The following is a 17,600-nucleotide window of genomic DNA, read 5'->3' as shown; positions in this document are numbered from 1 at the left end:
GCTATGTTCAAACAATATTCACACATAGAACCAGAGACATCAATTAGGAGCAGGTGCCCTGTGTGTGATGAGTACACGCCCTAACTCCGTGGCAGGCCAAGGCACCCGAAGCACTGCCAGGTATTGCCCTGGAGGCTCCCCGAGCACTGCTAGGTGTGGCGCTTGTGATACCCAGCACAACTGGAACCAAGTAGCAGCTCTGTGAAGTACTGAACCATCTGGACCAGAGACCTGAGTGAAGCTTGGAATGGTCCTGGATTCTCTTAAATGTGCTTGGGAGATGCCCCCAAAATTATCCAGACGAAATACAAAATTCCTTCTTTTTCAGACTTTCTATTTTCTCCTTAGAAAGGAACTAAGGTTTCTTAGGAAGAAACCCTTTGTTTCTGCCAGTAAGTATCTTTTAAATACATAATTAAAAAATCTATAATTACATTTGGTTTAAACACTCGATTGCCATATTCACCTATTATTGGCTACAGTCACACTACTTTTTTTTTTTTTTTTGAGTGGAGGAGGTTGGGCCGCACCCAGTTGTGCTCAGGGATCATTCCTGCTGGTGTTCAGGGTACCACATAAGTTTCCAGGGTCAAACCTGGGTCAGCTGTGTGCAAGGCAAGTACCTTACCCACTGTACTATTTTTTCAGTTTCCAGCAGCACCACCTTTAAGTAGACAAGAGACTACTTGTTTTCGGTTTTGCTCAGATTCAGAACCATATATAACACAGCATAGTGCCTGTGATAAGTATGCTTAATGATGCATAGATCTGATAAATTATCATATACTAAACAGAATCTAGTGTCCAGACCCAACAGTTCTTTCAAGAAATCTGTGAAATGTCTTTTGGTAACAAAATTACATTTTGGCTTTCAGATTTGGCTAAGAATATTAGATTATATACTGATAAAATTTTATTATCAACTGTTATATTTTAGAAAATATGATGAAAATATGCAGAAATATTTAGAAAATATTCAGAAGAAAATATTCTTATATGCAATGATAACTATTTCTCTCAACGTAACTGATAGTTTACGAGTTAGTCATTGAGCAAGCTGGGTGATGGGTATATGCGGGCTCATTATAGCAATGTCTACTTTCAGGTTTTGATGCTTTAAGTAATAAAAAAATCTAACTACAAATTAATGTAGACATCTACTCATCTACTCATTACTGATTTATTTACTTTTTATGTACAATATGCTGTGGATGTACAAAGTTAAAATCTAACAATGCTGCTGTTAAACCTTTGGTAAATTAAATAAACTTTTCAAAAAGAATACTCGTTTTAAATGATGTTTAAAAGGTTTTGGTTATTTCATAGCCGATACTTAGAGTAAAATTTTAAAAGCAGGACACAAAATTATATACAAAGGATGACTGCAGCGTGTTTTAAAATATATATCCTCAGGGAAAATGAGAACAAGGGAATATGTTATATGGTTATTAATGATTAGATTTAAATTATATGAATAATTACTTTAATTTTTCTTCATTTCACTCCTATGTATTTTTCAAATTATTTTAATGAACGTGTATCATTTTAAAATGAAAATAAATATTTATTCATTAGTGGACAAGATAAAAGTGGATAAAATCTTCCCAAAGAGCTTTTCATTTACTAAAACAGAGAAACTGCAAATACACAACATGGCCCTGGTAGTTTAAATCTTCGTACCTAGAAGTGAAATACACCCACAGGAAAAGAAATGTCAATACAGATTTTATCTGATCATAGAAACATAAAGAGCTTTCTGTGTGTTGGGTAGAAATGGGAGAACTGGCTTCAGTGCAAGCCAGAAAGAGTGTGAAATTCAGGCCGTTTGGTGATGAGATCATTTTGAGATGAATGCAAAAGGAGTGACAAATTAAAGTTACCAAATAAGCCTGTCTTTGAGGCCCTGGAACTCACACTGATAGGAGGGTTCTTTTATTTTATGTATTTATTTATTTATTTATTTATTTATTTAGGTTGGTGTGGGTGGATGACAGCCGAACAAGTACAGCATGGGAATAGGAGTGGGGAGGAGAGGGAGTCACAGTCCTTAAAGCTGTGGCCGTCAATGACAAGATGAATATGTTCACAGAGCCAGAGATAGATGCACAACAGAATTAGAAACGAAAACATGGCAACAACTATGGATGACGTGCAAGGAATATGAACAGTCCCCATTAGAAAGCTATCTTTATTACACAGACATTGTTTTCCCAATTTTATGTACATTTATATAACAGAAAATCCAAAGTATAATTTCTAAAGTTTGGATGACTATGTGATGTTCCTGACTACACAGGCCTGGCGAGAACCAAACAGACTGCAGTCAGTGGCCAGGCCAGTCAACCCTTGCTGCCTCCAGAACACCAGTGTATGCCCAAGTGTGTTCCAACGCAGGCCACCTCTCAAAAATTCAGCCTGTTCATGCTATATCTAACTTGATCCGGAGCAAAGATGCCCTCTGTGCTGGCCTGCACTCTCCCCTCTTCACTGAATTCTCATGAATCCTAGAAGGCCACAACCTTTACGAAAGATTACAGATTCTCACTCAAAGACACACTGAACTGGAAGTTTTGTGGGTAGGCTCACTTGCTACCCATCCTGATCTTGGTTTTCTTACTTCACTGATAGTGGGGAGGTGTCCTAATGAGAATTTTCCCTTTTTGTTTGTGGCTATGCACAAAAACAGTCACATATGATTTTTCAAAACTGATAAAACTAATGTGAATGCATTTCAGATTTGCAGCATATCAGAGAATAGCAATCTGCCATTCAAAACAGCATGTGCTCAAAGAGTTTTGTGCTAGCTTGCTTTTTGCCACAGCATCTAATGTTTCAACACAGAAAATTCTGGTGCCACCTTCACCAATCACCCTCATTGTTCATGCATGCATCGTGTGTGTGTGTGTGTGTGTGTGTAGTGTGTATTTGGAGAGTGTTACAAATAATACTTTGAATACTTCCATGTTTGTGAAAAATAGTTTCAATACTTCTACCTTTGTAAAATGTTTGTTAAACTCAGTGATAACAGCTTTTTGAGTTTACAATTTATGATAAAAATTATGTTAGAAGGAAAATAATAGAATATGAAATCCATATCCTTCACCAACATCAAAAAATTTCTGTTCAAATTTAGTAATTGAGCTAGTAGGCTCAATGAAACCTTCGGTTCTAATACTCCCTAAGACTGGGAAAATTATACTTGACTTCTTTGTAACACAATATTTTGGTTCATCATTTAGAAATAATTAAATTACTTACCAGACAGCAATGTCCTGAGAAATATCCAGTTACTGATGGTGAAACATTCTGAAATGAAACAAAAACCACTATTAATGCTAGGTATTCAATAAAGATATGACAATATGGTAATCAAAAAAATAACCACTATATTTTTCACTTTGGGACACTGACTTAGTGATACTACACAAAAGGTAAATGATGCTTCCCTTTGGGAATGAACATTTAACTGTGTACTGAGAAACTGGCTTTTGAAACTGCATCTTTAAGAGTCCTAGTCAGCTACGACCAGTTGCGAGTGACTTGCTGCCCATTTCAGAAATTCACTGTAACTTGTGTTGAGAAAGTTATGCTTTATGGTTAATTATCCATGGTCTGTTTAAAAAAATAAATCAAACCATTGTGAACCACCAGGATTTGTAGCTCCATTTGAACTTTACTGTACTTTGGATTAAACATTTTGTAAATAAAAACAAAATGGTTTCTCCTTGTTTTTTAGGTTTTTGTTACTTTGTTCTGGATATAAATATTGTGGCAATGGCGGAAGAATAAGCTATGGATTATTTACCCCTGGTTTCATAAATTGGGAGTTATTGGCTTTATCTTGCCTCATGAGTATAAATACATGTACAACATTAAATGCAAATGCTTCAAGTCAAATGGGATGAGTGAACTGAAACCTTTAAAAGCCAAAACCTTTTATGCTACGTCACAGAGCAACAACACCCCCTAAATTAACTTTTTAAAAAGCGTCCACTGTAGAGCAACACCATTACCAAATATCATATTATCTGCATTAAAAAATAAACTTTCTTGGGTGTCAGAGAGATAGTACAGTAGGTAGGATGTTTGCCTTGCATATGGCCGCCACAGGTTTAATCCCCAGTACCACACAGTGAGGTCTTAAAAATAACCAGAATGAGGTCTCTCTAGCACCAAGGAAAACCCCAGAGAGCAAGAAGAAGAAGATTCAAAACATCCAGGGGATGAGCTTGGAGGGAGTTTATCTGAGATCCAAAGCACAAATGTATATCATATTTGCATGAAGTCTAATGAGGACCATCTGCACAACTTGTCAAAATTGGTTTTTAAATGACACATAGGTCTTCATAGCCTTGCTCATTTAAAGGACCTTTAATAAAGAGATAAAACTGCCTCCTGTAATTTGCTACTTTTATAAAGACAGGGAGGATAATAAGAAATTCCTAACAAAATAGGATAATTCGTATATTACTAAATCTTGAAGAATACTGTATTCTATTTTATTACCCTTTTATAATTCAAGTGGCTTACTGTTCACCTGTATACTGACATGGAACAAATAATCACAGGAGTTCCCTCACCAGTCCTCCAAAACATGATATTTATGGCATTTTATTTATTATACGAGAGATTCTGCTAAAAAGGTAAGTCAGTGACTGAGGTTCTTGTTGCAACATTAAAAAAATATATACGTGATTGCCAACAGCAACAAAAAGCTAGGTTGAGAGAGCTGTGAAGGACTCCGGAAAAATTAGAAAATGTCAAAAACTGTTCCTAGCCTCTTACATATTCAGGGAATAAAATACTTCGGCCTGCCAGCCCTACTAGCGCTGAACCCACATAGAAGAGAAACTAGAAGTAGACTATCTGTTCCCAAGGTCATGGTTATGACGGAGAGTTAGTGCTGGAAAGACTCAGATGCATCCTTTGGGTATTGAAAAGACCAATGAAAAGTCAAAGTGAAAACTACTGTGAAAAATTGAGACAGGCAAAACATTCAAAGATGTTTCACTTATACATTTTCTTTAATTGTTTGTAGGTGATGCCTCCAAGTAGTTTTAAAAATCCAGAAAATGCTTGTCTATAGAGCTTTGATTTTCAAAGTTTTCCTTGAACATCCAGGGTATGCTGAATGTTGTCCTGTGTATAGAACTGCACACCAAAATCAAGTACTTGGTTACAGATGATTAATCATAGTAAAATTACATTATAAAGAACGCATTTTACATGGTGCAGAATTTATTTTGTCAATCAGGTACATAATACAAGACTGCATATTAGAATCCATGCTCAGAATAACATATGTAGAGGGACAATTAGAAAAAAATATACTATAATTTCTAGCTGAAAACTAAAATATACTGATTCTCATTATTTTTCTGCAAAGAAATCTATTTACTCTATAGTCCTTTAAAAGTAAAATTTATGAAATGTATATCTATAAACAAAAAATCTACTAGCTCTGTCACTCATATTAAGACAACAAATGTCCTCAGTTATCATAAATAGAGACATGATAATACCAATGATTTCAATCACTCCACTGTTAGAATGGAGTACATATTCAGTCTATCAAATGTGAATAAAACAGAAGAATTCTCTTGGCTTTGATTTTTATCTCTATGCACCAGATTTTTTCCATATAAAAGGAACCCTAAATTCAATACATATAAGAGAAAGCTAAACAAACTAAGAACTACCCTGGATCTTTTTTTAACTTTCATTATGTTTAAACCAAAGAAAAAACTCACCTCCTACCTTCAGTGAAATCAAATGAACCGATTTTTATGACCTTACCTTACAGAAATAAAGGGAAATATCTGATTCCAAATGCAAGGAGGTGAAATACTCCCCTCAATCCCTTCTCATGACCATCTCCATTTCACCCTTTACAATTGTATTTAAGAACCCTCCAAACTACCACTATCATCACTGCTCACACTCCTGATCTTACATTTTCTTATTTTCTTCTAGGCCTTGTTTCTCATCACTTTGTATCCATTTTATAGTCAGTTGACAGCAGAAACTATGAATGAACAACAAAACTAACCCAAATCCTCTAACTTTCATCAGATAATTGCATAGTTTCCAGAGGACAGAATTAGTGTAACAACATATTATAACAGGGAAGAAAGGCCAATAAACTTCAAACAAACCTTATTGAGTTCCCATCTTAGTAGGGAAAAGATACTGCAATAAAAAAAAAAAGAAGAATTCATGGGAAAGGAGTGAAGGACTGCAAACAGAAGAGGAAAACAAAATTTCATTTCATATTTGAAACTTAAAAAGGACAGTAGAAAAAAAAGGGACAGTAGAATGAATTCAAAGGTATTCCAGGGAATAGTGAGTCAGAAAGTTCTAAATGAGAATTCCAGAAACTACAGGTTTTTAAATGAAACTGTTGTTTAAAGGATGGATTCTATAGGGAGTTTGAAATGAGTGTCTCTGTTGCAGCATCTAGATATTTTCTCTTCCATTAAGGGTCTAGTATTTTAATGCATTTTGCATGAGAATTGCCAAATAGTGTGCTACTACATTTTAGAGTTTATATAAAATATCTAAGACCTAAAAATATAAAATTTAGTAAAAGTGTAGAAAATTAAGAAAATTTCAATGGGAAAATTTTATTTATTGACAGGGAAGACATAATAATTACCATAGTAAGATCAAAGTAAAAAATAAAACTGAATGCAATATATTTTAGATGCCACAGATGAAACTTATTTATGTAAATGAGGACAGGCATTGTATTATGTTGCATTAAATAATTTTAATTTCCTTATTTACATAGGTTAAGTCATATGGCAATCATCACAAATTGACTTATTTTTTGATGATTTTGTTTGTCATTTCTTTAAGTTTTGTTGAAGCAAGCAATATGAAATAAATTTGTTATATGTCTGCCAAGAGGGCTGGGTAGGGTGGAAGGAAACCTGGGGACATTGGTGGAGAGAAGGTCTCACTGGGGGTAGGACTGGCGGAACTCTGTATGCTTGAAACAACTGTATTATGAACAACTTTGTTAATCATGGTATTATAGTAAAAATAAAATCTTAAAAAATGCAAAATAATAGTAATAACAATTATGCTAATAAATTAGCATTTATATAGCCCTCATACTAAAAAATAAGAGCAAACAGCACTTATGTAACTGACGTTTTACACAAATAGCACATCAGATTATATTTCAAATAAAAACACATACACTGCCTTTTGAAATCCTCTATTTTAACATTTAGTATTTTAAATGTTGATTCATAGAACAAGCAAAAAACCAACGTTGCATTAAACATCTCAGAATAATTTTAGCTTTTTTCATTACCTGGAAAATCCACCAGATTATGAAGGGTCAAAAAAATCTTGTTTTAAAGTCAATTAAGGCACAGACAATTATGGGGCATTTTTTTCCCCCTGCAGCCTCGGGCAACTAGAAATGGCCAGGGATGGTAACTGACTCCCTTTTCAACAGTTTGAGAAAAGGGAAAAAAAAACTGTAAGTTTCCCCATCTGTTATTTCCTTTTTTTTTTCCTTTTGGCTGTGGGAAAGTAAAATTATGCAAGAGCTTTTGAATGTAAAGGCTGTGTGTGCTTTTTCCCTTTTTGTCTCTGTGTACTGGTTCTGTGTTGTTGCGTAACTGAGTACAGAGTAGGCGGTTAGCGTTTACTATTGATTTACACTATGCCATTTAATGAATTCAGAACACTAAAAAGAAAGGAGCCGGAGGGGGATGGAGCAAAGAGAGGAATAGAGAGGAGAGAAGGGAGGGGAGAGGGAGAGAGCTCCTGCAAAGAAACCCGTGGAAAGCCGGGAAGCATTCGTATTCCCTCTCGCTCTGATTTTCTGGTTGAGACTTTCTGGTTAGTGTTCAGGTCTCAGAAAACCCCATTTGAGCTGGTGACCCCAATATTCCAGCCTCCTTTCTAATGAGGATTACTGGCAGGTGAATGTCTGAAAGTACTAATGTGTCAAATTACTTGAAAGCAATTCCACTAAACTGTCAGACTTCTCCATATGCACATATTTATCATTCTCTCTATGCATTTGTGAATCTTTATCTGTGATTGCCTATGTTATGGTTCAACTACTTTACCTTCTTGCAAATATTATTTTAAAGACACACAGGGATATCATCAGACAAAAAAAAATTCAGTTCTATTTTACGAATTTCCTCTGAAGTGCATACAAAATGCATTTTAGTAATCTTTGAATGAGCCCCTATTTTACTTTAGAAGAAAATAGGCCACAAATTATTTCACTAAACAGAATAATCCCATATATAATGGTAAAAGAGAAATGAGCAAAATTAGGGATAATTCTTAACTTTTGAAAAAAAAAACATAAAAACGATTTGGGGCTAGAGAGGAGCTAGTCCAGTCGTTAGGCGTTTGCCTTGCTTATCCAGGCTTGATCTCTGGTACCTCATATGTTTCCCGGAGCATCAGCAGGAGTGATTCCTGAGAAAATAACCAGTTGTACCCTGAGTTCAACTGTGTGTGTCCCCAAACCCATATAAATAAATAAAATAAAATTTGAATAATTACAGCGGGTACGGCGTTTGCCTTGCACACAGCTGACCCGGGTTCGATTCCTCTGCCCCTCTCAGAGAGCCTGGAAAGCTACCGAGAGTATCTCGCCCCCACGGCAAAGCCTGGCAAGATACCTGTGATGTATTCGATATGCCAAAAACAGTAACAACAAGTCTCACAATTTCTCATAGGGAAAACTCAAAATTTAACTTTCAGTGGAGAATTTATAGACAATCTCAGCAGCAGTTTCCAAAGTTTGGATCAGAAGTATGGGTGATGTTGATTTTCTATGGGATACATAACGTTTCTGTACTCTCATATGAGTGCTCTCATATGGCTGAAACCAATCGCTAAGGTGAAAAAGAGAAATAGAAGTTATCTTAGCTCCCGGCTAGAAAGCAAGGCAGGGAGCTGGTTTTCTTCCTGAATGTGGATTTGGACATGATGACTGGGAGAAGCAATTACATGAGGTATCCAAGTGAAAGAACAAGAATACGATGCTAAATTTCTGAGTATCCAATATTCTTATTTAATCTACTAAACGCATATTACGTTAACTACTCAGGAAAGTTTTATTTACGTAATTTCATAAATTATTATAATTATTACTTTATTTTTTGGTGAAGCAAATAGTTCCTACTGAAATTTATTTAGAAAAATGTCAGGGGAGAGAAAGATAAGTGCACGCTCGAGAGAGAACACGGGCTTCTTCAGAGTCGAAGTGAGGAAGCAAAAATGCACAGAGACAAGCAAGCAAGATGCGTGTCCAAGGCTTGAGGACCAAGTCTCAATTTTATTCAATTTTATTTATTATTATACTTTAATCTTAGGGAACCTCCCAAACAATGCTTATGGGGCAGCCAATCAGGCTAACGGTGCAGCAAACTCTCCCAGCTACTTGGCTCTGCTCCTGCTCAGGGATGCTAGAGGCATGTGGCTATCTCCTGGGCTATATCTGATGGTCTGGGAGGTAGGAGGAATGCAGAGCTGGTGATTAAACTCAGTTTCCTTGAGCTATCTGCAATCTCAGGGAGGTTTTAAATGACCAATGGCCACAAACACAATTATATGTTGAGGATCTTGTAGAGTGTTAAGCAAATTCTTTTGGCAAATTCTTTTTATTTTCTTTTCGGATCACACCCAGTGATTCACAGGGCTTACTCCTGGCTCATACACTCAGGAGTCATTCCTGGCGGTGCTTGGGGGACCATATGGGATGCTGGGGATTGAACCCGGGTCGGCCACGTGCAAGGCCAATGCCCTACTCGCTGTGCTATCGCTCCAGCCCCTGGCAAATACTTTATACCCAGTCACTATTTGTTGAAATGGCAAAATGATTAAGGGAGAAACAACTCTGTAGGAAAAAATATACTAAAAAGTCTTTAAAAACATAAAGTAATGATTTAAGGGAATCTCAAGCCATATTACTCTATCAGTTATCTGCAGAGACAAAATAGCGATGGTGAGGAAGTATTAGTTACTGGGGGTCAGTTGACTTTAGCTCCATTTTATTAAAAAAATCTTTAAAAAAGAATAAAATTGATAGCATCAGCAAAGTTTTATATTCATTTCCACCAGCCCTTCTGGCCTATTTTTCAATTCAGTTTTGAGTACAGAAAAGTCCATTTTAATTTCCATGGATACATTCTAAAGGAAAAGTCATAGGATATCAACATAGTTCATCTTTTAAAAACACTGAGAAGAATGCAGCCATTTAGTAATAGGAGAGAATGTAAGTTTGTGTTGAAGGGCAAGTAAGGTTGAGTTTTGATTAGGTTATGCAAATTCAAATTAATAGAAGAATAACCAAGAATATACTCATTTCCATTTCATTGGTTAAACAGGAGTTTTATGGAGGCAATTGGGATGAGAAACCCCAAAACACCACCTTTTAGTTAATTGGAGAATGAGCCCTTTAAATTTGCAAGTATAGTTTCTCAAAAATTATAGCTGGGGACAGGGATACGACGCCATGGAGGCTCTGGGTTTAAGCCCTAACCAAAATTTTGTTTACAAAGTAGGGCAACCATTTTACTCATTTAGAAAATATATAAAACAAACAAACAAACAAACAAACAAACACTGTTCTCCTGTTGTTCACAGATTTGCTTGAGAGGCCCAGTAATGTCTCCATTTTTGAGACTTGTTGTTACTGTGTTTGGCATATTGAATATGTCACGGGTAGCTTGCCAGACTTTGCCGTGCGGGCGAGATACTCTCGGTAGCTTGCCGAGCTCTCCGAGAGGGGCAGAGGAATTGAACCCAGCTCAGCCGGGCTGGCTGCATGCAAGGCAAACACCCTACCGCTGGGCTATCACTCCATCCCAGAAAATATATGATACATGATATTTTATATCATATTTTCATATTTTCATATATCCATATTTCATATATCATATATCATATTTTAAATCATATTCGATATGCCAAACACAGCAACAAGTGTCACAATGGAGACATTACTGAGCCCACTCGAGCAAATTGATGAACAACGGGAGGACTGTGAAATTATTTATATTATATATAGTATATATGACTCAGTCAAAAATCTTCAAGATATATTTTAACTTTGACCGCTGATCCACTGAAATTCAGCAATTCATTGGCTTCTTTCAAAAAGCATCCTATCAATAAGTCAATAAGATTATACCAAGTGATTAAAATTTTTCTTTTGGATTTGTTTAGATAATATGATTTCAACAGTGGTAAAGATTAAGGTGTTTCTGTACAAAGTTACTGCATGCAACTATCACCAAAACGCTCCTGACCCTCCTCCACTCTCCACATCATGTGATTTTGTTTCTTTTAAGGAATTATAAAAGAAGATGACAATAGGCTTTGGCCCCTTGTAATAATATGAATATTCTGAATTTAGTAGGTCCTAAGTTTTTTAAGAATGCATATATTTCAGAACTATTTTCTAAAGATCAAGATAATTTCTTCAGAGCATAGATCATGTCAAAGTTATATAGTCAACATTATTTTTAATGCCAGTAGAAAACAGATCGCACAATTCTTTTATAAGGAATTCATATGGTATAAAATTATTCACCACTACATTGTATTATACTTGGTTTACTACCTTTAATCTGAATCTCCTTTACTTTCTCTTTTTCTCCCATCTCTTATTCTTTGGGTCTTTAAATAGCCACTTTGACTGTCTTTCTAGGCAATTTATATCTTTCCTAACCTCAGATTCCTCTTTCTTTTTCATGCTTCTCCAATTAGTATTTGTTATTCCTTATAGAAATCTCTCTGTCTCTCTGTTTCTCTCTGTCTCTCTCTCTCTGACTCTCTCGGGGGGGGGGGGGGTAAAGGTTGTTAATGTGTTTTGAAATCCTAAGAAATCGCAAGTGGAAAGTTTTTAACTTAGTACTGGACAATAAATAGGTCTCTGACATATATTTAAATAAAAAACAATAAACCTGCAATAATCCAGTGAAAATCTTGAGGCTTCCCACTGAATGTTGCAGGTGTCAAGGGCTCTGCATTCATAATAAGGAGACAGAGCTAGTGTTCCAGGAATATCATCAAAAGTGGAGCAAGAAGACTCGTGATCCTTAGACCACTTGGTTTTTACTTTACCAGGTCACTTTTCTTTTCCATTTCCTTCCTTGTTGATGACACAACTATTTTGAAACTGTGTCATAGTAGGAGGAGATCCAGAGAAATCCTGGAGGCTTAGTATGCCTCAACGTGAGCCAAATTCTTTAAAAATAAAAATAGAAAATGTTGTATACAAAAAATTACAGTAACACTGAAAGTTAAATCTGAGGTTAAAAAAGAACTCTGAAAAGAGAAAGAGATCTCTGTACAACAGAAGCAGGTTAATTACCTACCAGAATCAGGTAACTAAGATCATGTCATTGTTTTCCTTATAAATGTTAACTCTTATCAGGTTTATAATTTAGCCTTATGCTAAACTTCAGCTCTAAATATATGAGTGAGAGGTATGTTTCTTTCTACATTGCTTAAAAATTATACAGCACCTATTCATTTCAATGCATTTGGATTCTGATCCTATACTATTTCCTAAAAATAGTAGGTGCTAATTAAGGAGGCTGATTCTACAATGAAGTAAAGAAAGCAACATCCATTGTGGAATAAAGGACATTAATTTACTATAGGAACGAACAATAAACCGATGTTCCATGATTTTTAACGGCTTAATGTAAATATCTTTGATGATTATTCCATTTCATTTTTATTGCTGTGAATAGCATTTAGTACACTTTTTGAATGCTCTTCCATTTCTTTTTTTCTGACTAGAAAACATTACAATTACAGGAGAGATGAATTCATGATGTGTTTCTTCTAGCTCTTTTCCTCAAGTCCATTCTCAGGGTGGGTATTAAATAAAACTCATGGGCTCCCCAGCAATGCGTAGGACTCAGGATTATTCCTTGCAAATCTAGCCTGGTGATGAAACAGTAGTGATGGCCCTGTGGGCTGTGAGTCCACCAGACAGTAGCACCTACCATGACTGTGCCGAGTGGGGGTCAGCGATCCATGTAGAGCTGGGGATCAAATACTGGGTATTGTGCATGGCAGCAATGTATTTCATTGCTCTGAGTTATTTCCTCAGACCCATTAGATCTTTAAAAACTGATACTGATTTCTCTGGTGTTGACTATGATGTCCAATGGCTAGAGTCCTATTGCACAAGAGTTAGGAGGGACAGAAGTAGGAAATTACAAATATACATTAAAATGAATAGGACAGAAGCAAACTGGCATTTATTACATATTCTATGCCACATAATTCATTCATGTTATACCATTTATTATAACCCCTGTGAATTAAGTAACGTTGGCCTGTTACAGAGATCAGCAACCTACTTCCACAGCTATTATTAGCAAACATGATTAAGACCTCAAAGCTAATTTGAAAGTTGTGCAGGTAAACACCAAGATGTGTTTCACTCTCAGGCCACATTACTATAATATACCGTATAATATATTATAGTGTATTATAGTAATGTGGCCTGAGAGTGAAACACATCTTGGTGTTTACCTGAATATCTGAGAGCAAAACAGCTCTGAGAAAATAGCTTCGCTCCAATGATAAGAGGTATTTCATGCTCCAAAAAGGAGGTGGAAAACGTAAATGACTCCTGGGAAGAAACCAATTACTACCTTGCATTAGACTCTACTCGAGCTCGAGCGGGCCCAGTAACGTCTCCATTGGAGACTTTGTTGTTACTGTGTCTGGCATATCGAATACTCTCGGTAGCTTGCCGGGCTCTCCGAGAGGGGCGGAGGAATCGAACCCGGGTCGGCCATGTTGGCCGCTTGTAAGGCGAACGCCCTACCCGCTCTACTAACTGTTCCCAAATGAACATTTGGAACATGTTCTTTGTTGTAGGTAAGGAAGTACACAATCTCCAAGTAACAGTACAATCAGACATTTGACTTGCTAAAAATTCCTAAAAAAATTTATACTAGACCAAAAATATAATACACGTAGAGTCAAACAATTTATACACTTCACTTAATCACTTAATCCCCGTTATTCATTGATTTATTCGAGCGGGTGCCAGTAATGTCTCCATTCATCCCGGTTTCGTGCTACCGTAGCCCAATGGTATCTGTTCGTTTTAGGAACATGTAGAGCCTCAAACCGATCATTTAGGGTCTTGACAAAGAAGTCTGACCATCTTATAGGTGGGCGTCCACGTGATCTTTTGATGTCTCGTGGAATCCAATCAGTAATGGCTCTAGTCCAGCGGTTGTCTGTAAACCTCATTACGTGTCCAGCCCATCTGATTTTTGATGTCTTGGCAAATGAGACAGCGTCCCTGATTCTTGAGCGTTGACGAAGATCAGAACTCCGGATTCTATCTCTCATTTGAGTGAATCGTGATATTCCAAGCATAGTTCTTTCGATTCCTCTTTGAGAGACCTGAATAGTGTTCTCATCCTGTTTTCGTAGGGTCCAGGTTTCTGAGGCATATGTTAATGCAGGAAGAATAGTGGAATCAAAGAGATGTGCTCGTAGCTGGAGGTTCTTTGTCCTTTTAGTTATTTCTTCAATGCTCTTGAAGGCATTCCAAGCTGCTCTCTTCCTCCTGCGCAACTCAGGTGCCAGGTCATTCATCATGTTGATTTCTCGACCTAAGTATATAAAACTGTTGCATTCGGAGATGGTGGTTCCGTTGAGAGCGAATGGAGCGTCAGGAACAAGGCTGTTTCTCATAAACATTGTCTTCGTAAGATTCAGCTGTAGTCCGACCTTTCCACATTCACGGTCAAAGTCGTTCAGCATTTGTGCTGCTTGGTTGATGTTTGGTGTTATTAGAACGATGTCATCAGCAAAGCGGAGGTGGTGTAGTTGCCGACCATCTATCTTCACTCCCATGTTTTCATACAGTCGTCACATGATGTTCTCGAGGGTGGCACTGAAGAGTTTTGGTGAAATGGTATCACCCTGCCGAACCCCTCTCTTGATATGGATGATTACTTCTTTGTAGAATGGTGAGATCTTGGTAGTGAATCCGCAATAGAGCTCATGAAGGATCCTGATGTATTGAGTTTGTACGCCCTGATTGGCTAGGGCTTCCATGACCGCTTCCGTCTCAACAGAATCAAAGGCCTTCTTTAAATCAATGAACGTTAGACAGAGCGGCATCTTGAACTCCCAAGATACCTCAATGAGCTTGGTTATTGTGTGGATATGGTCGATGGTACTGAATCCTTTTCGGAATCCAGCTTGTTCGCATGGTTGTCCTTCATCTAGTGTTCTGCTAATCCTATTCAGGATGACTCGAGTGAATAGTTTGTAGATGACAGACAATAGGCAGATTGGACGATAGTTGCCAATGTCGTGGATGTCTCCTTTCTTGTATAGTAGTACAGTCCTGCTGGTTTTCCATTGGGATGGAACCTTGCATTCAGACAGGTAGCGTGTGAAGAGTCGAGCCAATGTATTGATGAGTACTGATGGTAAGTTCTTCAGGTGTTCAGGTCTGATCTTGTCTGGGCCAGGTGCTCTTTGTTTCTTTACCGACGAGATGGCATGTTGGATTTCGGAAGGGAGAACATTGGGAACGACATATCCATCATGTGGTATGTGGTATGTGGGCAAGTGGATGTGGCTATTAAAGAGATCTGAGTAGAAGTCATGAATAATCTTCTCCATTGCCCTTCTGGAAGATGTGATAGATCCATCATGATGTCGGAGGGCAGTCATCTTGGTTTTGTAGTTGGTGAAGGACAGGCGGGCATTACGAATGTTTTTCCCAGCTTCTGCTGCATCTACCAGTACTGCTGCTCTCCTGTTTTTGAGATCATCCTTGATGGCTTCTCTGCATTGTTTTGCCAGTTCGGACGTTCGCTTGTGGTTGCCTGAGGCACGTGCCAAGCCACGTTGGCGAATAAGTTCAAGAGTGTTCGAAGAAAGATGGTTTTTTGTGGTTATCTCTCTCTTGGCATTCCTTGCACAATCATGGAGGTGTTGAATCATTCGATCGTATTCCTCATCAATGTTGTCAATGACGGCATCTTCCCATGTTGCCGCAATAGAGCCAAAGAGCTCCCAGTTGGTGGTTGTTTATTTATACAACATTTACAATTCAGTCTATCTGCATGTGCGTATGTACACTATTTTCTTCAAAAAATTTCTGGTAATTATGAGGTACTCAACAAAAGCTAAATAGTAAATATGTCCAGTCAAGAGAAAAAAATAAACAAAGGACAGGAATTAAAGATAAATGTGTGTGAATGTATGTATTATATGTGTACAAAATTGCCTTAGAATTTTAATCATAAAATATTTAAGTTAAACAGGTTATAATGCTTCAGTCTAGAATGAGTATATGTATAAAAATAAAGTAACTTTGCCATTTTATTTGGCAAACAATTTTAACAAGTTTTCTCTACTAAATATTTTATATGTAGACATATTTAATACTCATAAGCACTTGCTGAAGAAAACATTGAACTCATCAGGACATAACAGCAGTTTAAAAAGTCTAATTCATTTGTAGCAGTAGAGATTTTTTTTAATCAACTTTATACATTACTATGATGCATTCAAGATGACTTATGGAATGGAAAATATACTCTAGTTTTCACAAAATACACATTTTTGGAATAAAACTTTCACAACTTGGTCCAAAGTGAGAGCATAGCAGGTAGGGTACTTGCCTTGCTGCTAACTTGGGTTCAAACCCCAGAACTCTACATTATTCCTGAGCACCACAAGGAGTGATCCCTGAGTGTAGAGCCAGGAGTAAGCCCTAACCACCGCTGGGTGTAAACCCCCTCCCACCCCCTCAGAAAAAGGTCCACACAACAACTTAGTAAATGTGCATTTGTGTGTTATGTGTCTGTGCCTGTGTGGAGAGAGGCATTTGTGTGTATGTGTGTAAGAGAGAGAGAGAGAGAGAGAGAGAGAGAGAGATTTATTATCCTAAAGAATACTAAACATTCCTTGAAATATATTTTTATAATACTAATTTCGCAAAAAAAAACATAAAAACAAAGTAATTACAGTTACACAGATTTGAGAAGAACTGATAACTCTTTAGGCAGCACTAGTTCATTCTTCAACTTTTAATAAGTTCCCTTATTGCTTTACTCTTCCTTTCTTTGCTTCCTAAGTCTAAATTTTATTAGAAGCATGAAGGAAGATACACCAACTTTGGTTTAGAAGAAGCACACACACACATAAAAAAGCTTAGTAATAGGGCATCTTCCTGGCTCTCTTCCCCCATCCTTAAAAGGAAAAGCAAAAGTAAACTAAATAACAAAGATCAACAACAGCTTTGGCAATTTGTGTTGTAAAGCAAAAGCAGGACATGTATCTGCACACACAGTTTCAAGAGATTTCTTCAGATTTTAGCTTCTCTATTTGTTCTTACAGCAAATCTGAGGAAGAGACAAAATTTGCTTAGGGAAATAGATTAAATTTAGTGGAAAATAGGAGGCAAAACTGATTTTAAAATAGTATTTAAATATCTGAACACGACATAACTTGTAACAGTACAAAAAATTATCCAGTTAAACTCAAACCTTCTAAAAATAACTCATAATAACCTCCTCTCCCAAAACAAAACAAAACCTCAAAACCAATTA

General features: G+C 36.9%; 1 protein-coding gene across 7 annotated transcripts in view; it reads right to left on the bottom strand.

The window, feature by feature from the left end:
- The window catches only part of ZBTB20 (zinc finger and BTB domain containing 20), a 903,174-nt gene that overhangs the window by 386,766 nt on the left and 498,808 nt on the right, over positions 1–17,600 (bottom strand). For all 7 annotated transcript variants that reach the window (XM_056109442.1, XM_056109441.1, XM_056109447.1 and 4 more), the window contains one exon: positions 3,259–3,306. The gene's annotated coding sequence lies outside the window, so the exon portion shown is untranslated. The remainder of the gene's footprint in view (positions 1–3,258; positions 3,307–17,600) is intronic.

Source organism: Sorex fumeus, unplaced genomic scaffold, assembly GCF_029834395.1.
Source record: "Sorex fumeus unplaced genomic scaffold, SorFum_2.1 ptg000265l, whole genome shotgun sequence".
NCBI lineage: Eukaryota > Metazoa > Chordata > Mammalia > Eulipotyphla > Soricidae > Sorex > Sorex fumeus.
The sequence above is the reverse complement of the archived record's forward strand: the minus strand, read 5'-3'. Positions and strand labels throughout refer to the sequence as shown.